General features: G+C 38.9%; 1 protein-coding gene and 1 long non-coding RNA gene across 20 annotated transcripts in view; both read right to left on the bottom strand.

Moving 5' to 3' along the window:
* ARID1B (AT-rich interaction domain 1B) overlaps positions 1–24,341 on the bottom strand; it is a 351,760-nt gene that overhangs the window by 198,238 nt on the left and 129,181 nt on the right. The window lies entirely within an intron of this gene.
* On the bottom strand, positions 10,520–13,876 carry LOC310760103. Its single transcript, XR_014546775.1, has 2 exons — positions 11,963–13,876; positions 10,520–11,695 (listed from the first exon to the last, which is right to left on the bottom strand). It is a non-coding gene; the product is annotated as an uncharacterized lncRNA (long non-coding RNA).

The raw sequence follows: 24,341 nt of genomic DNA, 5'->3' as shown, positions 1-24,341 counted from the left end.
CGCTCAAGAACATACACACAAAAACAAAATATATCTACACATTTGGAGGCCCATATATGAATATGCAAAAAAGCACATTATTTGATGTGGCTGCAATCCTTGTTAGCGCATCTGGACTATAGTTACATGTACTCAATCCTTCTGTTGACAAGTCACAATTTATAAGGTTCTTGTGTATTGTGACACTGTTGTGGACCTCTCTACCAAGGAGTAAAAACCTTCATTGGTTAGATGTGTTCATCTTCATTTTGAAGAAAGAACAGAAGAGTACGTGGACCAGAGATCTGAGAACGTAATGTTTTATATCACAGTTAATGAGAACTATTACTCATTATATTTAATATTAAGACTTTGTTCTGTGAAAACTAGAGGAAGAACTCTTGTTTGCAACAATAATGCACGAAGCATAACAAGAAAGAATACAATGTTACAATTAGTTTAACAAGTCAAACAGTATTATCTTATATATTTTTTAAGGTTTAAGACATTTTTACAGATTATTTAATGGACTGATCTTTTGAGCTTCTCTACAGACAAGTAAGCATTAGGATTGGCCACAGAGCACCATAAATTGTTGTTCTATAACTATACTGAGAGCCAGGCACCTGGTGCCCACGTGATAGCTGCCAACCTAGATGGCTTTAAAAATGGGTTAGGCAAATTCATGGAAGATAAGGCTATCAATACCTACTAGCAATAATGGCTTCTGAGTATCAGTTGCTAGGGAACATGAGTGGGAAAGTGTTACTGCACTCGTGTCCTGATTGTGTGCTTCCTGTAGGCATTGGGTCGGCCACTGTTAAGATCACACTGCGGGACTAGCTGGGTCTTGGGTTTCATAGAGCAGGGCTGTCCTTGTGCTATCATGGCACCTGCACCATTGCCAGAAAGGTCTTGTGAAGATCAGGATTGGTAGAGAAGTGGCATGGCAAGGGGTGAATTTTTCAGTGCAGTACCTTAAAGACATTCAGGGAGTTTTATGCCGACACAACCCTACTGCAAGTATTTAGCGAAATTTCAACTGACAGGTAAGAGAACAAAGTAGAAATTTCCACATTTGTTAAGTGCAGGATATATAAATGGCTTTTTAAAAAGAAAGCAGGAATGGAATTTGTGAAATCTCTTCCTATTTCTGTGGGTTTTACATTTCTGCTTTGTATTCCCTTTTCCCCTTCTCCAGTTCTTCTGTTTGGAGGCTAGTGCTTACACAGTAAAATCGCTCCAGGAGCCTCCCACATGATATCGTTTTTATTCTACCAAGTTAATGCCAGGGTTTTCAGATAAGAGAGCAGAAGAAACACTATCCCTCTTCTTGTCCTTCATTTAGCATACATAATCAAACTGGTACACTCACCTGAGAAGAAGTCAGCATCTGATTATATTATATAGCACTGATATGAGCAAAGAAAAGCAGTCAGCACGCATGAGAGTATTTGGAGTATTTCTAATCAGTAGCATGTGGAAAAATGCCATCTACCATAGCGGAAATTATAGTTAAAATTGCACAACACCTTTATGATATAAATGTATATAAACTATAGATAATACAAAAACTCCCTCTCTCCTTAGAATGAGATAACATTCAAAATACAATATAATTATCTTTTCCCACTCTACAGTTCTTCTGTTTGGAGGCTAGTTTGCACAGTAAAACCACTCTAGAAGCCCTCAGTTGATGAGAGGAAGCTCATCAAATATGCAGATGACACCAAATTAGAATGGGTAGCTAATACCACAGAAGACAGAATCTGGATTCAAGATGACGATAACAGATTGGAGATGTAAGGTTCTATACTTAGGCAGGAATAACCAGCTGCAAAAATATAAGATGGGAGACACCTGGCTTACCAGTAGTACACGTGAAAAGGGTCTAGGGGTCCTAGTAGACCACAAGCTTGTCTTCGCCTGCTCCTGCTCCAGAGGCTAGGACCCAAACCAATGGATTCAAGTTACAATAAAGGAGATTCTAATTAAACATCAGGAAGAACTTTTTGACTGTAAGAGCTGTTAAACAGTGGAATGGACACCCTCAGAAGTTGGTGGACTCTCCTCACTGAATGTTTTTAAGCAGAGGTTGGATAGCCATCTGTCATGGAGGCTTTAGTTGAAATTCCTGCATTTCAGGGAGTTGGACTAGGTGACCCCTCCAATTCTATGATTCTATGAAATCATAGCAAAAGTGAATGAGTACAAAGAAGGATGTAACCAGTACATTGCTTATGGGAAAATGGGAAAGTGGGTGATTGTTTGACCTAAATAGAATTAGAATTTTTAGGAATAGTGATTGTTTTCTTCATCTGATTCAAAATTTCATTCTAAGCCCTTAAGTGGGAGTGACAAACAGAGAAAGAGACCAACAATGCAAAAGTCATGATCAAATGCCAAAGTCTCCAGACTATAGCTAATGAAAACCAAGGGACTAACAATCTAAGGAGGAAGCACTCCTATGCCATTCTTATTGAAATGGATAGAATTCCGTGGGAAAATGCACAGTGAATGGCATTAATAATATATATTGATTGTGTTCCTAATCAATGATGCCAACAGAGCAGGACTTTCGGGCAGAGTCCAGGGGCCCCTCAGAAAAAGGAGCACAAGGGCGTATTTTGAATCAAATGTGCACATTATCATCTAAACAAAAGAATATAATAAAAGAGTTTTGATTTAATTCAAGATTCCTTAACAATTGCACTTTGGGGGATAAGTCAATTCTCCCACCATTCAAGTTATTTTTTAAAATGCCTTTATTATAAATTTAAAAACCCTCAACCAATAGGCAACCACAGTCATAGAATATAAGTCCAGTCTTCCTCTCTTCTCCCCAAGGTCTCAATTAATTCCTATCTAGCCCCCATCAGTATAATTAACATAATTACTCAAAAGCATTGCACTTCACCTTCTGCTTTAGAAGTGACCCAAGTTTATTTAAAGAGTAGCACCTGAACCCCATCAAACACTGCCTCAAAACAAAGAGAGGTTTGTAAAAATACACCCAGAGAACACCCAACTTTCCAGGGTTTCTGAACTGACATACTTGATTTGTGACAAATGAAGCAAGCTTTCTTTATTTTTCACCCTCATTTAAATTTTCTAAGTAAATTACGTTGGCTGATTTGGAGCAGAAATTATATTTCTTCCACAAGTTATTACTATGTGCCACTAGATATATCACATGCACGCCATTACCTGCATCCTAGAAAATACTGGTAAATGTACAGTGCCTGTCTTCTATTTGATCCATCATATTCTCCACACTGCTACAAGGGAAAGATGACCTCAGTTAACACTTGAGGGGCTCATACCTATTACACTTACTAAAAACACTCTGCAAACATATAATTTACCAGGCAGCGTTCAACAGAGTTCAAGCACTCTCTTGGCATATATTTAGTATACTTAGGGTGTGACATTCAATGCAAAACGAGTTTCCTGGAAAGTAGACTAATGCTAATCAATAGATCTGACTCAGTGAAAAACCTTGGACTGATAAAAGGAGGCATCAAACATGAAGACAGATCATTACCTCGTCTAGTAGCTGTCTATCATTTACAGTGAGGTGAAAAACTGTTTCTTTAAAATGATTGCTTTAACTCAGTTCAAACTGAAACACTATTTCAAAAATAAGCTCTGTGGGTCCAGTGCCACTATTTTACTAAAATTGGTCAGATCCCATTTTGCAATTGCCAGAAACCATTGTTATTAGCACTGTTCAAAGTACTCATACAAAGACCGTTTAAAGTCACCACACTGAGACATTCAGCTAACCTCCTTTAAGTCAGATGCTTCAATGGTAAAATGGATTGGCAAAAGGGAAAAGACTGTCTCTCCATGTGAAAGTATGCAGTCAAAATTGTTCACGTTTCCCAAATTGTTCACGTTTCCCACATTGCTACATGTAATATGGATGTTAATAAAAGGGATGTTTAAACCTTCAAGCTAAATTCATCTCCTATTCATTTTACAGATATTCTGGTTCCCAGTATTAATTTGGTTCCCTTGGTGATTTTTAGGATTTCAACAGAAATTAGTTAAAATAAATTGAAATGTTTAAATAAAAATGAGTGGAGAAATGTTAGTACAGTACTGACTTAATACACCCATCCACTTCTTTACCTAAGTAAAAAATTACCTGAAAGTAAATTTAGTGGTGCCCAGGGGAATCACCATGAATGTAGATCCAACACCTTAGCTTGGAATAAGGTGGGGAAAATGGCACAGAAGATTCGAAGTACAGTCATTTGGGTTCTCAGCTCCAGACTTACAGTCTGGGATGCCCAGTTCATAACCCCTTCACCCACTGTAGATGGAAAATCCACATTTGCAATTCACATCTAAAGCAAGTTACTTAAGAGTAAGTTACGCATTCTATAGACTTTACTCGTGAGTTTAGGATTACAAATCTAAATCTTTTACAAACCATTTAAAAAACAACAACTACCTGCATAACAAAACATCCCCTTCCTGCTCATCTCCCTGCAGCCCCCTATGCACCCTCAAAATCTGCTCTGGAAGGCAGAGAGCATATTTTGGGGCACATGGGGAGAGCAGAAGAAAGGGAAGTCCAGCTGCACATATGGAACTCCAGGTGTGGGACATTGCATATAACCCATAGTTTTTCATCTGCCATTTACTATATTCCTCCTGGGGTAGTCTAGCCTTCTCTGATGAGGAACCCTGTAGAGAAAGGGGAGTTACTACACACTACATGGTCTTAGGCAGCTGAATACAGGATGTAGCACTCCTCTCATCTCGCCTGTATGGAGATTCACTGCACCTCTTTGCCCATTTAAACTCATTTATTTATTTAAATTATCTAGGAGCTGAACAAATATTTTAAAACAATACAGTCTCTGCCCACAAAAAAGGGGGGAAAGATAGAGAGGAAACAAAAAACAAGTAAAATGTTTAAGAACCAGGTGAAACGAAGGAGTTCCAACTGAGATGATGGAGTGGGCCATGCTAAATCTGTATCTATTCATATTTTTAAAAATGGTGTAAGTTATTTATTCCATGACTTATTTATTCACTGAGATTTTATAATTTCCAACCCACCCTGCCCCTTATGGTTATTCAAATACTGATATAAAGCACACTAAAATATATGTTGGACATGACTAAACGACTAAACAACAACAAAATATATGTGGAACTAAGACACACAAATTAGAAGAATGTGCATCACTGATTACTCTATGTAGGCAATGTGTTCTACTTTTAAAATCTCTTAAATTTTTATTACCTAAAGAGAACAGCCTGGTTATAACACTGACCTTCACTCTCTTAAGGAAAGCTAGGAAAGCACCATTAACGACAACAAAAAGCTTATATAATCCCAAAAAACTTGAAAAAGAAGGCTAGTTTTAGGATACCCTTCGAAATATAAACACGATGTCTATTTGCTCCTTTAGTCCACTCAAAACTGAGCCATTCACTACCCACAGCTGTTTGATGAACAACTCAACATTCTGAGTGCAGCAGACTGCCAGAGTATGTTTTCCCCTCATTCCCTATCATATCATTCCTTATTCACTCCACATGCCTGAAGAGAGAACTTTGTTGCTTTGAACTTTTCTCTACAACTTTCAAAGGAGGGAGGAGGAAAGGGGGGGACACAGCACAGGGATGTAAGAAATAGACAGAAAGGACGCATCAAGGTGAATTAGATTTCCACATCATTTATCCTACAGGAAAGCGCATGCTTTAATGTACCCTGAACCAGACAGAGGCATCATTAGGGCTGCATTTTGTCTACAAAGCTAAAGGAATAGCAAATGTAATCTTACACATCTATGTCAATCTAGTTTGACCAGTTCCACAAGTTCAGTTAAAAAGGAAGCATGACATTCTCACTTAAGGGAGCATGAACAAAGGCTGAGAACATGGCCAGACAGTTTTAAGCAAACAGAACTGGAAGCGGCTGGGATGGGAATATGGCATTTAAGAAGTTATTAATTACATTTTAGCTGTCAGTGAAAGATGCACTGAAGTATATTGGCACACAAAACAAAACCTTCAGTTAGGTTTAATGCTGTTTAAAAACTTGGGCTACAGCAATACTGTATAACAAGTTAACGAGATAAAAGATTTTAAAACAATATTTAAGCAACATTTGCAGGAACACAAGGGATACCAGGCTGGCACTGGTGGACTTAGTGCACATTTTTGAATCACAGAAGATAATACTCTTCCACATTTTCTATTAATACAATAACATAATACTAAGATATGTGGTTAATCTTTAATAGTTTCAGTTTTATAATAAAACTAGAAAGAGAGGGAGGTATCACTAACTTCAAATGCGTATCAAGGTGAAAACTGATATTATGGAAAAAACCTAGGATTCCCAATGAAGTGATTTCCTCATAGGAACAGCATACATAAATCTAGTTAGCAACAAATTATTCTGCATCATTTCCAAGGATGAATTAGTGGGTACCTCTGTATGTTTTCCCCTTGCAGGACAAATAGCTTCTGGGGCCAAGGAGGAGGAAAACAAGCAAACAAACAAGCAAACAAACAAAGAGCCTCTCCCAGCACCATCACAATTAGCCCCTCCCTTGGAAGCTCCTGCAGCCAATCAGAAGCCACGGAAGCCCTGTTGGACGTTCGGCATCCAAAAATAGTTCACAAACCGGAACAGTCACTTCCGGGTTTGCAGCGTTCAGGACCCAAAACGTTTGGGAACTAAGCTGTTCAAAAACCAAGGTACGACTGTATTCGGGAGCATAGCTGCCTTGAGCTGTGGAGGTAAAGCACAGCCATCGTGGTTAGCAGCCATTGATAGCTCTCTCCTCTATGAGTTCCAGTCAAATGCTTTGCTGTATCTACAGGACTACATGCTGCAGTTCCTCAGCAAGAACACAACATACAAATAGCCGTGGTAGAGCAAAGCAGAAACTCAGTTACAGTGAAGGGATGTAAATAGCCCTTTCACTGAAGCTACAAGTCAGCATGCATATATTAGTTTACACCATCAGACCAGGCAATCGAGTTTTATGCATGGTCTTGAAACTCAGTTTAGAGGAGTCTTCATCTCGATCATGGAAAATGTGCCCATTTTCTTCCTTGTTTCTACATTTGTTTGGTCTGCAGAAGCTTTTGCTCAGATCTTGCCCTGTTCTATTGCCACCGATTCACAATCATTCTAGAAGCAAAATTGCAGACCATTGAAGAGCAATCCCCAAACAGGAATGCCTTCCAGTGGCTTAGGCTTATCAGTCACCCCCAGTCACAACTGATGGCAAGGGGGAATAACAATCCCAGTGTTTCCTTAAAACAGATTTTGAATATGTCAGAAGACTGACCTGGCACCCAGGTGGCTAAATATTTTTTTTAAGCAGATCACCTTGTGCACTTGTTTGAGCCAAAGACTTAGCTCCTTTATTGTGGTTTTACTATTTTCATATTCATTAAACACATGTTTGTTTTAAAATACTTTTAGGGGCTAAGTGGCAAGGCAGCCTAGGAAGGCAATATGTTGGCATCCTGAAAATAGGACACTTTTTACATAGTAGTAGTAGTTAAAAAAATGACTAGAAAGCATCAGAAACTGCAGTGTGTAAGGAATCTCTTTTCATTGGCATTGAGGCTACCTCTGTATAAACTTCTGTCATCTCTGACCTCTGTCAGATGAGAAAATTGTTGCCAATAAATGATATTTTTGATTCCATTCAATCTGACCTGGGTTTAGCATACACATCTATCCTGTTTGAGGCATCACGGGGCCGGGAGGTGGGGGAATCTTGAACTGAAATAATGTCAGAAGAAGTGAAAGAAAGGGTTTACTAAATGTAAAAAGCATGCATATGTTAAACAGTACATTTTGCTCAAAGTTAACATATTCTGGGATTATATGTCATAGAGTGCACTGTACCCTGCTGAGTGCATGAAATTCAAAATTCTTGACATGGCAGCCCACCAAAATACACTGCCAAATTTGCTGGTTCTTTTCCAATCTCATCTTCAAAGACAGAAGGACTTGAGAAGGAGGGAATGACAGAATGGGCACAGGGAGACTTGTGCTGATAGCAATTTGTATGAGCGCTGTTGGACATACTCTATGAGTACAAGGAACCAGGTAAATAAATATACTATTTTAATATTTGAAATGTTGTAAATTGTAAACAGTGCTCAATATTTGCAGCTGTTATACACCTTAATTATAAAACTATACGAAATATGAAGTTACTTTCATGTAATGCGATCAAAGCTGGTGATTAAATAGATCCTTCCCCAAACTAAATACATTTTACTAATTCACTTTGTAAAAAAATAAAATAAAATAATCCTTCTTAGGACCAAGACTTACAAAAAACATCTCCCAGTAGAACTATAACTTTACATGACAATGATACGCTGCATAACCCCTTTTATCTCTATTTTAAGCAACACTGCACTGGGCTTCATTTTAGCCATTCTAACATTTCAGAAAGGAAAACCAATCTTTGTTTTGAAAAACATACTCTTGAAGGGTAAGTAAAGAATGGCAGCAGATCAGCACTAAAATATGATGCAAAGTTACATGTTGCAATGATTATCACACATTTATTTACATGCCTGCCTAGCTCTTTATTTTTTACTTTCATAGTTCTAGGTTTTGAAAATTAAACTATATGAACACAGTTCTTTATCAATTAATATAAAACACGAGAATCTATTTTTGATCTGCTAGTGACAGAGACAAGAGGTACTCGGAACAACGTGTTCCGTATACCTGTATTTGCAAAAAGCATTCAGAGGCTGTGGAGGGAGTGTGAAGTTAAAAATACTGGTTTACAAGAACTAAATATCTTCACTTAAGAACAAGTGAAATGATTATTTTACAGTTTCCCTAATTAAAAAAAAATCTAATAAAACTAATCTAAAATATTCGTATATTGCCTTTCATAAAAGACACTTAAGAGTGCTAAACAACAATTAATAAAAACATCAAAACAATCAGAATAAAGCACTAGATATCAGACAACAACTCTGAATAGCAGATTCATATGGTGGAAGTTTCCTGTTCAGATATTCTGATTGTAGACCATTTCAGGATTAAAGGTAAAAAGCAACACTTTGTGTTGTGCCCAGGTATAAACTCTGGCCACAAAAGATCCTTTAAAAGCCCCTGACAATAGTGTGAATGTAATGTTTTGAACTAGTTGAAATTTTGAAGGCTTTTCAAAGGCAGTCCCATGTATACATTAAAGTAATCAATTTAAGGGCTTCTAGGATGCAATATTTTAACTTCCAGTGAAGTAATGGGAACTTTTCCAAAATACGGGATTTGAAGAAAGAGTTGTTAGGAGGAACAATGGAAACAAATATGTGACACAAAATACATAAGCATGCAGATGTCATACAAATGCTTCCAAGTCAGTTTGTTTCCCCATTTCAATGTCAGACATTAGATGTATATTTTAGCTATAGCTAGTATCCTGTTTAAAGGGGGGAGGGGGACACTGGTTCCAGGATGAGGTTACTGAATCAACGTTCCATACTATACAATTGTCATCCTCAACATGCTCAAGTTACTAGCACTTGTGTCATATAATTATACTTGTTTGTAGATCCATTGGGAACACTGAGGGGCTCAGGCTAGTCTCTAAGGTCCAGGGGCCTCTGAGAAGAAACAGGCCACCTTCTGATCTGTAGATGGAGTGGATGGATTAGCAGAGAGCCAGGCCAGCTGTTGCAAGCTTTATCAGCGCACAGGCCTAACAGATGGGAATCCATTCTAAAAGCCTCATGAAACAGTAAGCAAAGCCCTTGTGCTATCCTTCTGTTTCCTAGACCCACCCCCTTTTTAAAGACACCCAGCAGAAAACACACTAGTGGAACACATATTTTAATGCATGTTGGCATTGTCTGCATGCATGTGTCTTTTACTGTTAAGCTTGTTCACTCCTGTAACAAGAACCGACGTATAAAAAATGATATGGAAGGTGAAAAAATGTGGAATTTAAAGGTTAGGAGGTACTGAATAATCAATATTCCCCCCCCCCCAATTTTCCTAGCAGCGGCTCTTCTTGTATTCCATGTTTCCTATTGTATGACATTTCCTGGCAAACTGACGCACGCACACAAAAAGCTGAGCAGAAAAAGAGAGAAACATTTATAAACTAGAAAGTAGGAGAAGCTCAGAGTTGCATAATATATAATACATGTGGGAACCTGTGAAATTGAGCAGAAAGGCATATTTTCAGATTGCAGAGTGTCTCAGATGCCCTGGAAGCATTTGGGATGCAAGGTTTTCCAGAGACAGTATTAGACAGGCAATAGGAAACATACTCTCTGAAGAGATAGCTCTACTCCATTTCTCTAGATTTTAGATAGTCAAGCTTGTGACGGGGCAAACAGCTGGCAATAAGCCAGTTGCTGTCAAATACACTTTCAACCAAAAGCATTAATGCAATTACAGTGCATGTTGAAAACTTTTTTGTTTATCATGCCTTTTGCTTGACCAGCCATTATGGGACTCTAAGAATCTTTGTACTGTCTGCCCAATAGTTTAGATTTGCTGCATTTCATCATCATCAAAAAAAATTTATTTGTATACCGTCTTTCTATCTTACAATACTCAAGGCGGTTTACAAGCTGAAGAAACAAAAAATGTACATCTTATAACAATCTAATGCAATACAAAAATGTGATAATAAAACAAAACTTTAAGCAACCTACATCACAAAGTAAGGTAAAGGGACCCCTGACCATTAGGTCCAGTCGTGACTGACTTTGGGGTTGTGGCACTCATCTCGCTTTATTGGCCAAGGGAGCCGGTGTACAGCTTCCGGGTCATGTGGCGAACCAGAGCAGCACACGGAAACACCGTTTACCTTCCCGCCGGAGCGGTACCTATTTATCTACTTGCACTTTGACGTGCTTTTGAACTGCTAGGTTGGCAGGAGCAGGGACCGAGCAACGGGAGCTCACCCCATCACAGGGATTCGAACCGCCAACCTTCTGATCAGCAAGTCCTAGGTTTAACCCACAGCGCCACCCGCGTCCCTACATCAAAATGTAACATTCAACAATTATTAGAAAAGTATAAAATAATAATATCAACATATAAAAGTTAAACACAAATCCACTCAACAGTTACAATAAATAATTTCTAAACTATAATCAATAAAACAACAGCAAGCCACAGTACATAAAATAATACAATACAAACTGAGAAGCACAGACTAGAGGGTGGAGCAACACAGGTGGTTGACGAAGTCTCTCCCCTCACAGTTCTTCCTCCAGGCACAGCTTCCTTATGAGGAGTCCCAGGGCCGGGTGTGTGTGTGTGTGCATTTTAATTTTATTTGAAATGTAATTTATTATACTGTTGTATACTGCCCTCAGATATCCACATAATAAGCAATATATTTTACTGAATGTTACTGTTTTAATGAATTTGAGTGCTGTTTTATTATACTGCTGTACACTGCAGTGAAATGTTAGCATAACACTCATTATAAACAGGTGTACAGTGGTACATCGGGTTACATACACTTCAGGTTACATACACTTCAGGTTACAGACTCCGCTAACCCAGAAATAGTACCTTGGGTTAAGAACTTTGCTTCAGGATGAGAACAGAAATCATGCTCTGGCGGCGTGGCAGCAGTGGGAGGCCCCATTAGCTAAAGTGGTGCTTCAGGTTAATAATGGTTTCAGGTTAAGAACGGACCTCCGGAACGAATTAAGTACTTAACCCGAGGTACCACTGTATACAGTGATACCTCGCAAGACGAATGCCTCGGAAGACGAAAAACTCGCAAGACGAAAGAGTTTGTCGTTTTTTGAGTTGCTTCGCAAGACGATTTTCCCTATGGGCTTGCTTCGCAAGACGAAAACGTCTTGCGAGTTTGTTTCCTTTTTTAAAAAAAACTGCTTGAAGAGGTGCAGTTGCGACTGACCGTGCTTCGCAAGACGAAAAACATCGCAAGACGAAAAGACTCGCAGAACGAATTAATTTCATCTTGCGAGGCACCACTGTACACATTTTAATTAATTAAAACATGCTTGACCACGAAAACACAACAACAACAAACCCCAAACCAAATATATCTGCAAAATCACAAATTAAACACTGTCCAGTAATATCCTGTCTAAAAGAGTGCAAGATTTTTGATGGAGAAAACAATTCAGAATCGCATTCTGACACCTATAAGTACAGTATTAGAAGAATTACCACAATGAAAACTAAAACTTTCTTTTTCTCTTGGTTTTAATGCATCTATGTGATGTATTGTTTGGTTTTTGTTTTGGTCTGTCTGGTTGGTTGGCTCAAGGAACATCCCAGAATGCTCCTTCTGGGGGAATGTAATTTCTTCCAGAACAGACCTCCTACCCAATTCCCAAATCCTGCAACTGCCCACTATCAGTACCTATATCTTGTCAGGATTCAGTCTCAAGTTTATTGACCCATTGCTGCTTCAAGTCACCAGTCCCTCCTGATTCAGATGGAATGGAAAGACAGAGTTGTTTCATCTGCATACTGAGGATACTGCAGTCAGTTCCCTGGATTACTTCTCCCAACATTTCCATAGAGATGTTAAACTGCATCAGGGAAAGAGTGGAACCTTGTGGAACCCCACAGAGCAAATTCTATTATTGGTCCCAAACATATAAAACACAGAATATAAACTTTTGTGAAATGTAATGAGTCCTTGCTGTTGATTTCTGCAAGCAGTTATCTTCAAAATTATGTTTCTACTCTATCTACACAGATCTTTCTACCCACTGCTTTGAGGTTAATTCTTTGACATTTTTCTTCACTGAGAATGCAAAGACACTTATAAAAAGACAAAAGCTATAAAACATGTTGTCTGAAAAAAGTTGGATAATACATACTACACCTACTGTGATAGACTACACATTCTGCTGTGCCAAATGATTTTATTTACACTTAGAGAGAGAGGAACACTAGAATATTTAAAGGGTATATTTCTAACCAACACATTCCAAATAAAAACAAACCAATCTTTTTTCAGCTACTCTGACGAAGACTAGGACCAGTAGCTGACATTTTGGATGCGTGTTACTGTGGTATATTCTACTTCTACTGGCATGAACAATAACAGGTGTGCTTGAGTCTTTCAGGTAGTCCTCTGTCCAAGTTATTTGCCAAGGTCTGACACAATTAGTACAAGAAATAGGATGCTATGAGGAGTCTTTGCAATGCAGACATGTTTAGATATGGGGCACTTCTTTAACTCTTCCTGAGATTTGGTTATGTTAATCCAATTGTGTCCCTCAGCTGGCAGAAGGCTCTTGGATTCAGTGGCACATTCCAGGAGCAGAATGGGCAGTGGGATGGGCCGGCTTTTGCAAATTCCCCCTTTCTCTAGCAGCTCCCTGCAATGTTTCCCTCACTCTTCCAAAGGGTCCCCCAACCCACTGTGGAGGTAGGGGATAAAGGAGACAGAAAATAAAAGGGGCAATAGATGAAAACCCCTTCCTTTGTACTCATGAAAGTATCTACTGGATCCCCGAGTATTCCCAGCGCACCTCTCTCAGTTGCTATAACCTTACCAGCTTCACATACTTTCTGGAAGTCCCATAGGAGGACATTGTAACGTAACATGCTCCCGCAGGCTTCCCAAGAAGTCAGGGAAGCTGCATATTGCCCAGAGAGTGGCACAGGAATTTTAAAAAGAACCTGTACATGCCTTGGCCACTTCATCATAACTTTATGAAGATAAGCACCAGACACCTCCGCAAATGAGGTAGGAAAAAGACCTCCATATCCTGAATTTGGTGGGTAGCGTTTGGAACAGCATTACAAATCCATCATTTCATTTAGACCTTACTCCCACCAATGCATGCTCAATACTAGAAACCACGTCTTAACATGCTCACTTTTAACAAAGTAAAAGGTGCATTACTTAAAACATATGGCTGAAAGAATAGTAAGATTATTTCAGATTTTGAGTTCCACAATAAACAAAGACTGTATTTGCCAATAAAGTTTAAAAACAACTAATGTAAAATTTGAATTAAATTACAAACACTAAGACACATATAATCAGAAATGCTATTATTTTGACATTAAAGTATAAGTGAATCAGAGACTGAACACAATATAGGTTTGAGATGAAGATCTAGAATGAACTAAAAAAATCTGATACAAGTCTACCCAGAAGAAGTCCAACTGAGTATAAAGGTACTTTTACTGCTGGTTAAGTACAGAGGAGGAGGAGGATGTAAAGATGGGGAAGGGATAAAATTGAATTCAGGGTGGGAACTGGGTTAATAAGCGATCACTGGAGGTTTTTAAACAGAGGTTAGATGACCATCTGGCAGGGATGCTTTAGCTATGATTCCTGCATTACAGTGAGTTGGACTAGATGACCTTTGGTGTCCTTCCAATTTGATGATTCTAGGGAGGTATGTATCAAACTGCAGTCTAAGTCATTAATATATGATGAAGAAAATAGAGGTATGAAATATCCCTTCAATATTTTAAGTGTTAATTTGTTAGGAAAAAGCAAAGTGCACATAAAATTGCAGATTTAACGATTTACATCAACAACGTAGTGCAGATGTTTTGAATTTACAGCCAGTATAGTCTGCTTTCTCAAGCCATAAAAATTAAACAATTTTTCACAAGATGTGTGTAACAATCTAAGTATTAGAAAGAAAAGAGGGAACTGGGACATGTGCTATACTCGTGCCTCTGAAAAAAGGTAGTATTTTTGAAACAATTTTTAATGTAAAAGTGAACAAATATATAAAAGCACTGCAAGTTAACTTATGGGGTTAAATGAAAAACAGTCCACTATGGTCAATATTTAAATACTACCAATTAAATATGAGGAAAAGACTTTGCAGTTAAGTGTGTAAAGAATTACTTTTGCCTCTTTCAATTTTTATATTGGTTTTTAAGCATGCATTTGCTTCCAACCAGCTCTGAAACATAGAGAGAGAGAGAGAGAGAGAATGAGAATATCTATGTACAGTACATACACACACACAAAATTACTGAATAAATACATATATAAGACTCCCTGAATCAGAAGCAATTCTTTCATATGTTACTTAGGAAAAGCAATATGTAGTGTTCTCATCATCTGATCCAACATTTCTCTCCTTGTATAAATAATGAACTATATAGCCCATGCTGATATAGTGTTAAGTCCCTTCTGGTGTCACAAGCAGATGCTCGAGGGGTTAAAAGAAGGTGTGGTGCACATAAGTGTTGAATAAAATAATGGAAATGTCTTTAAATGCAAACATTCAAAAGAGCGTGCACACTGGGAGACAAATGCAGAAGTCATATTGACTTGTTGCAATGGAAGCCTTTGTCCTCACTCTTCGCTCCAGTCTAACTACCTAAATAGCTAATGGGGCCTGTCAGGACACTTCCTCAGGCTGAAGACTCCTGCACTCCCACCTTTCTTGTCAGTAATGGGGGGGAAGGCCTGGAGCCTCTGTGTCTAAGGAGACATTCTAAACTTAGCCCCATTAGGTTTGGCAGGCATGACACAAGACAGCTGAGACTTGAAGAACTCCCAAATAAAAATATGGTCTGAAGGGTACACATTTTAAGCTACTATTTACAGGCAATTTACTTTGCATAAGGATATAAAAATTTTCTTTCGTATTTCTCACACAAGTTCCATGGTGGGTTCTTACCTACTGTTGTAGATAGTACCGTCATACCTTGGAAGTCGAACGGAATCTGTTTCGGAAGTCCGTTTACTTCCAAAACGTTCAGAAACCAAGGCTTTTGGTACTTACAATGCAATCCTAACCATGTCTGCTCAGAAGTAAGTCCTAGTGAATTAAACAGAACAAACTCCCAGGTAAATGGATTTAGGATTGCAGCCTTAATTACTAATGTGATAAACTCAGTTATCATCATCAAGAGATAATATAGTTCCATTATTCAGTTCTATTTTCTATATGAAGATAAATTGCAATCAGATGATCAACATATTCATTATTAATGAGAAATGGGAATAAAGTCAAGAAAACAGAAACATCTTAACAGATGGGTATATTTAATAACATTAAATGCACTGAAGTCAACAGGTCCTAGTCATATTAACTGTAGGCATTACATCATAACAAGCACTATTTCAAAATTTAAGAAACTGTCACAGAAAACTGACAGTGTGTTGGATTGCCAATTATGATGAAATACATTATTGACACTTCAAAAACTAGTTTGCTTTATTCTAAATCTTGTAAAATAGTAGCAAAAAGGATTCCTTATGGGTGCAGCTACACACACAGCAAAGGATAGGAATTGGGCTCAATGAACACCTAATGGCAATCTTCCTCCAGCCACCCCTCAGCATGCATGCGCTACAATATATTGCACTGAAAAGGAGGCCTGCCCATACCTCCTTTTGACTCATCCAATTCTTCCTCTTTTCACCAAAGCCCTGCCTAGCTTGCTGTCTAATGGCTGGTGTGCTGTGAAGTATACACATGCTCCAAGGGCCAATCTGTGAGAGGAAAGAGGACTCCATCTCAGCAAGCATCATGCCCTAAACTTACTTCACAAGGGACTTAATAAGCTCTTACAGTCCAATCCTGTGACTGGTAAGTTCCACTGAGTGAAGTTCCATTTTCTCCCAGGTATGAGTGCATAGGACTGCAAACTTAGTGCATTTTCTGCTGACTCCATGGAAACTTCATAGCAAGGGCAAAACAGAATTCTTTCACAGTCACAATAAGCATGCAGTGTAAAGCACAACCATCATGAGAACACTATTGTTATCATGACAGGAAGGGTACAAAAAAAGTAATTCAGTGGTATCCAAGTCAATCATCTCAGACTGATTTACATTTTTATAAGAGGATTAGACAAAATGGAGGACAAGGCTATCAATGGCTATGAACCACATCAGCAATGATACCAGTTTCCGGGAATCACAGGTGTACGAGAACCAAGTGACCTTCAGGAGAGAGATGATTCCAGAAGCAAATCCATGTGTGCTCATATCCAGACCAAGGTTGCAGGTTCGATCCCCATATGGGACAGCTGCATATTCCTGCATTTTGCGGGGGGTGGTGTGGGTTGGACTAGATGATCCTCAGGGTCCCTTCCAACCCTATGATTGTACAACTAGATGGGCCAATGGCCTGATACTGCAGGGTCACCTTATGATTTAATAAGAATATATCTGCTGAAATAAATACAAGTTAGTCATGATTTCAATGGCTTTGATACAACTTATTGAGTGAAACTGAATGTCATCATTTGTGCAATATGACCTCTTCTTGCTAGAGCCCACCCAAAATATCCCCTAGAGTGGTGGTTCCCAACTGGTGGTCTGTGGACACCAGCGGGTCTACAGCGGATCCGCAGCACCATTTGCGTAACAAAAACTACAGTAGAGATATCACAATTTTCAAAAGTAGGGGTCTGTGGGTTGGCTTTTGAAAAACAGGAGGTCCACAATACTTAACTAATTGGAAACCACTGTTCTAGAGCAGGGATGTCCAACACACTGATCGCGATCTACTGGTCGATCCCTGCAAGGTTTTGGTAGATTGTGATTGATTGTTGGCCCCCTTCGGCCCTGGCCCCTCTCCCTGTGCCGGTCTCTATTGTCAGAAGGGAAGCCGGAGTTTAGAAATGGAGGCTGTTATGTTATGCCACCTCCAGAAGCCTAAGGATCAGGGCCTTTGAATAACCATGGAGATTTAGATCCAGTGGTTCAAAAGTCACCAGCACCCTGTCAGCTTTCAGGGCTTTCTGCTGGCAATTATTGGTGGCAGCATACTGTTCACCTGGGTGAAATTGTAATCTCCACCAAAATGGGACACACACACCCAAACCCATAGGAGGCATACAAAGCAGTGAGATGAATTGGAATTCAATTTCTTAAGGAATTTAAGCCAGAGAAGTTGCATACTAACATTTCAATTATATAAAAGTCTGCTGTAAGAAAGTAAAAAAGGTAATGGGGTAAAATTGTTTTAAAAATCAGGCATATTTAGTTAAATTTACAATAATAGTTACAATATAATTATTTAATAATTAGGACAGTTTATTACTTGGGTAAATAGATTCTGCTCCATGATAGCTCCTCGATACACTGAATAAATAATTGCCAGTCTGAGGGACATTTGTTCCAGACTAACTGCGGGAGAAAGCACTAGATGGCCTTTTAAAATAACATGTTGCTCTAAAATTTCAGAGACCCAGTTATTTAGTCAGAGGATTTCTTACTGAATAAAACTGAAGCAGTGAAATAAATATATATCTCCACACTGTTCTTCAGCTTTCCCCATTTCACGCTGAGTGAAGGGAGACTGTAGGACAGATACACATAGGCGTGCATGCCCACATATACGAAAGGGAAGAAGCAAAAGAACCATGTTAAAATAATTCTGTTCTAACTGTTGTTTTCCCCAAAGAACTTACTTAAAAATAAAACTGTATTCCTTGACAAAGCTGATAAAAGAAAAAGGAGACGAAAGAAAAAATGCTTTTGAGTTTTGTGAAAACCCATTCAACTGCTGTCCAGAGGACATGTAGCCTATAGGAAACATCCACTGAGGAAAAACGATGTCACAGTCAAAGTGTTGCTCAGAGAATGCTCACAGAGACCACCAAGTGGCAATTCTGCAGACTTTCAAATCAAATATTCTCTCTTTTTCAGCCCATAGGAATGTAAAGAATTCATCTGATTAGTCTTTCATTTACGATGAGAGGATGAGAGAGGCCCATCAACTGATATGCTTCTGGTGAAGGGAATTTAGCCATTTAAAATAATACAAACAGAGGCTCTTTTTGCCCTCAGAGAGTGTATAAAGATTTCCGATATTTTTTATGTTCTAAGCCTCACACAGGTATATTGGTATATTTCTGGTGCTATTTGGGGAGAATTAACAAGATGTGGTCTCCAATGAACTCTGTATGTTTCTGAAGTGCTACAGGTATTAGTAAAAACAATTAAGTAGCAAGAGTTATTTTCTTCTACAGCTGCATTTCACCCCTTACTAAGCGAATTAATCTATTACTGTACAGCACTCTCTATATATAGTGTGCATGTAGTCAAAATGGGCAGGTGTTCTTTATTACTCACTATTGTAAAAACAAAGAATAGGAGTGTGTATTTGTGTAGAAATTGAACCTCTGTTGTCCAAACACTGCTTCTAACTCTTACAAAGTTTTTAAAATTTCTACCAAATGATAAACCTTTTTAAATAATTCTGAATGCTGTATTCTCAAAACACAGGCAGGAATGTAGGAAGATGCCTTACAATGTTGGATCCACTGTCAGCACAGCCTAGCAGAAGCTCTCCAGGATTTCAGACAAGGGCCTTTCCCAGCCCTACATGGACGTATCAGGGACCAAAACTGAGACATTGTGTGCTGATGTCACAGTAGGTTAGCCAGGTGAAATGCCATGCCAGCTGCAACTGTTGTAATCAACTCTCCTACACAAGTATTGAAGGCAAAAGGCCCTGTTTTCTTCTTTATCGGGTTACCCTCTATCCTAGTTTACTAGCTGCGCTTTTTACTGAACAGAGCTGTGGGAGAAAGATGGTGGATTACTATACAAGAGGCTGGAATCAATTGATTCTATAAATTCACACAATAAAGGCAACAAAAGGAAGGGAAAATGTGCCCATTACCAAGGTGCCCATACCGATGCGAGCAATGAAGGCAGTGTGTACAAAGGAACAGTGCGTGTAGCACATGTGTTAACCTACCAGGTTTAATTCCCAGCATCCCCAGTTAAAAGGATCTTAAATGGAAGGGGCTGGAGAGACATCTGTCTGAGACTGCCAGCCAAATTAATCTGTAGGAGCTAGCAGGCCCAATGTTTTGAGTCACCATGAAACAGTGTGGTAGATACATATTCTTGCTCAACATGATTTTGTGCTTTAAAAATGTAAAGCTATTTTCCCCCCATTGGAAGTGGCTTGTCTCACACTGCCTGAGGTAAAAAGACAAACATATTTAGAAAAGAGCCTCATCTTTCACTCTGTACACCGATAAGGTATCAACTCTTCCTTCAACTGATGCCAATAGCAGCTGCTACAACTGCACTCACAGAATGAATAAAACATTTAATGTGTACTATAATTTAATCCGCAAATCAAAATGTAGAAGTTCCAGAAAAACATTAGTGATCAGAAGTAGTGCTGCGTTCCAGAAATAATGCATTACCAAACTATGTAGAATGAGAAGCCGGATTATTTGTTTTTAAAAGAAGGAATGGGGAGGGGCAAGCAGTCTTCAGTTCTCTGTTCCTCCTCAAAGGCACCCAGAAAGAGCCTGGCCCACACGTATGGCCTCGACTCTGGGTATTAAAATATTCACCTCTCTTTTCCTCAATGTCAGTTGCATGCAAACTGCCTTTCCTCTCCCTCTGAAACATTAACCTCTGCTCTCTAGGTGATACCAACCACGGATAGAATTAACACAGTCTTTCCCCTACACAGTCTCCCTTCAGCTACAAGGCTCTCAATATATGCCATTTCAAGGTGTCTCTCTTTGGCATTTGAAGTATCCATTACAAAACGGACATTTAAAAAGGTTTGTGTGCTTTTGATTATTTTATTTGAAAATCATTTTGTTCAATCTTCTCTCCAGTGTTTTTTCTTTCACAGATGTAACCACTCCCACACTCCACTAGCTTATCATAAGGACTATTTACTAGAAATATTATGTGATAACCTTAACTTCATGTGTTCTTAAAAAAAAATATAGGGGACATTCAGTAAAAGGGAAGAGTTCATAATGTCTCCCTTGTGGGACACTAAGGTGTATGAATAATAATCTCACATGGCTTTATTATTAGAGGACTTTATAAGATAAAGCTCCCAGAAGATTTTTTTTTTAAGTTACTACAGTCAGTTAAAAGCAATGAGGTTGAAGGTAGCCATCCAGGTTTTATAAAAATGCATATGATAAATGTTGCATTTAAAATACATGCTATAATGTGCTTTTTATACGAGTCTGAGTTTCCTTCTTCCCATTAAGATAGTTACTAAACCAAGCAAAAAGAAACATATAAGCAAGCAAACAAACAAATAAACAAAAATTTCATCTCTGAATGAACAATACATTTTTCAGTGTGAACGTCCTAAGGGAAATCACTTCTAAATTAGCCCTGCAAAGTGTGTTAGCAGAATGTTCCAGGAGGATATTCTTTTGTGATTCAGAAGGGACATTAGTGTTGCTTATGCCACAGCTAACTGCTGCAAGTGAAAGGCATCTTACCTACATCTTTTTCCTGTAAGGAGGCAGCTAAAGGAGAAAACCCCAAACAAACTTTGCTACTAGCTTCGCTATTTGCTCTGCCTCCACAGTAAGAGGCAGCATGCTTCTGAATACCAGTTGCGAGAAACCACAGGAGGGGAGAGCGCTCTTGTGCTCGGGTTCTGCTTGTGGGATTCCCATAGGCATCTGGCTGGTGAGCGGTATACTCAGTGCTTACGCATGCGCAGATGCTCAAAATGACGTCATGCGCATGCGCGACGAAAAGCGACACGCGCGTGCGCAGACGTGCCATTGCTACTTACGCTTGCTTCTAGATGCAAACAGGGCTCCAGAACGGATCCCGTTCGCATCTAGAGGTACCACTGTACTGCCCCTCAATGAGGCCAAACCTAGATTCACAAAATGTTTAGGGGTATGCGTCCCCCTGTGTCCCCCCAGGAAAAATAGCACTGATTATACCGCACTACATGGGTCACTGGCCTGATCCTGAAGGCTGTTCTTAGGTTAACCTAAAGCATGATCCTGCTAGACCTTAATTCTTAGAAGAGTTAAGCATTCGCTTTAATCTATTTCACTGAAACCTGCAGAATTTACAGTGGCCTCATTCACATGTCACACTAAGCCAAACTACAGTGGTACCTCGGGTTAAGAACTTAATTCGTTCTGGAGGTCCGTTCTTAACCTAAAACTGTTCTTAACCTGAAGCACCACTTTAGTTAATGGGGCCTCCTGCTGCCGCTGCTGCACGATTTCTGTTCTCATCCTGAAGCAAAGTTCTTAACCCGAGGTACTATTTCTGGGTTAGCGGAGTCTATAACCTGAAGCGTATGTAACCTGAAGCATCTGTAACCCGAGGTACCACTGTATAGCTTGGTAAGAACATGTGAGTATGTGGGATCTCAGAGAGGAAACTGTAGCCATGGGTCTGGGTTCAGATGGCACAGTAAGCCAAGCCACGGCTTAGTTCAGCACAGCACAGCACAGCAGCAGAATGACCAGACAGAAGCAAAGACATCACAATCTTCTCTCCCAGAGCCTGCAGGTTTGCACAAGTCATGGGTTTTGGCTTCACATGATGTGTAAACCAGGCCTCTATACGTATTTAGTAGAATTGTGTCCTTATGTTTACATACATATATCACATACTTAATCAAATTATCTCATAACACTTTACAAATACTGAACTGCCCTGGAGTTTAAATAATATCATGTACTAAAAATATAACGGACTGAAAAGTTATCTGCGTCCTGTTTCTAGGGGTGGGAAGTAATAAGATAATAAAAGGAGATGAATTTTTGGATGTGTTTTACTGAAAACACATCTTATTCCAACTCTTGGGTAACAGGAGCTTGAAGACATGTTTGCTGGATACTTTGACGACCTTCTGTGCTGTGATCTATTGCTCAGCGTGAATACTGTATGTGGGAATAGGGGCAGAGCAGTGCAGCAGGTGTACGGGAAGCTCTCATACCTTCCTATTATGGCCCAAACTAGGAATATACTATTTACGGGTGACTTAGTTATCTTTATGCAAATAATGAAACAGAAAGGCCCAAAGAGCAATTTCCCCGTCAGTTACACACAGAGCAAAACCTCAGAGCTCTATTTAGAAGGCCTAATTCTCCATCTCCTGATATAGCAAATGATTCTATTTTGCAGCACATTTCATACCTGCATTAAGCACAAAAGCTCAGCTGGATTTAAAAGTGTAATGTTGTGATTTTAATGAAATTGTGTTTAATGTAAGTTAGTTTCTCAGCAGGTAAAGTTGCTAGCGTTCTGATAATATATGTGGGGAATGAACATTTCAGGCAAAAACTGAAGCAAGCAGGTAACACATAAGATATTTTAAGGCCATTCAAATGGTTTTAAAGTATGTGCTGCATAGATTTCCCCTGGAATTCTGCTTGAAGCTCAACATTGTATAACGATGGGTGAAAGTGTCAGAGAAATGAGGAGGGAATCTGATTCTTGTATATAGGATCAAAGACTATAAAACACAGGAGACAATAAAAAGAAAGAAAGCAAGAAAAAGAAGTATTAAATAAAGGCATGATGAATGACATATACATTCTTGTGATAATTCCTACCCTGCTTTATTGCTCAATAATGATCATACAATGCTATACTTCATTGATCACTGCTTGAATCTATGCTTCATTTCCTCCACATATGTTAAACACCTTTGACTTGAATTCACTTCATGTAACTTTTCAGTACTTTCTTTTTAGTGTGAAAGGAAATGGAATATAAATACTGAATGAAGAAAAATCATTCACCATTATTGTTCTTCAAGTTCTATAGCGTTAGGAAATTCTTTGAGGTTCAAAAGCTGTCGTGGCAACACAGGGCACTACAGCAAGTTTCTCGACATATTAAGGGCACGCCTTGGGCTAAAATCCACTTTGCCCAAGAGCCTCAAAGGCTTAATAAAGGGTTCTTCATACAAAGAGATCTTTGAATAGCAGGACAACAGACTGCGCTTCCCCAGGACATAGACACCTGCTGAACCAAACTGCTCAAAGCATACTGACAACCTGATCCTAAACACTTTATTTAGAAGCAAGTCCCAAATGATTCCCATGGAAGGTCTTCAGGAATGGGGTGTCAAATCTTTTGATTTTTTTCACTACTCTATACTGTATTTTTTTTAACGTATTATCATTCTCCAGTATTATGGTTCTATTTAAGATTATTAATATGTTGCAGGAGCATCAAGTCACAAAAAGACTCTACTTAATTATCCAGTTATATTAGTTTAGCAGAAAAACATGCTGTCTTACCAATACATCAAACATTCCGTAAATGCTCCCTAGCACTGGCATAAAAGCTTTTTTTTAGAATTGGTGACGGGGAGGAAAATAAAAGAAAGGAAATATCGGCAGGTTGAAACTGGCCCATTATTGTAATGGAGAGTGGGGTGCCTTGGGGATTTGTAGGACCTGTTCTAGGAACCATTTTAATTATTATACTCAAGCAAGTGGACAAAAAACATCCACACATCATACTGAATGATTTACAACACTCCCTCCTAAAATAGTCCACAAAGAAGGAAGCAATAGTATTAGAATAATGAGAAACATAAAAGTTATTTGCACACACACAAATTTTTGTATGTACTTCAGTGCACATAGATTCCCTGATTGCATCAAACTGTGAGGCAACATTAAGAAA

Source organism: Podarcis filfolensis, assembly GCF_964270895.1.
Source record: "Podarcis filfolensis genome assembly, chromosome: 3".
In the NCBI taxonomy this organism is placed as follows: Eukaryota; Metazoa; Chordata; class Lepidosauria; order Squamata; family Lacertidae; genus Podarcis; species Podarcis filfolensis.
The sequence above is the reverse complement of the archived record's forward strand: the minus strand, read 5'-3'. Positions and strand labels throughout refer to the sequence as shown.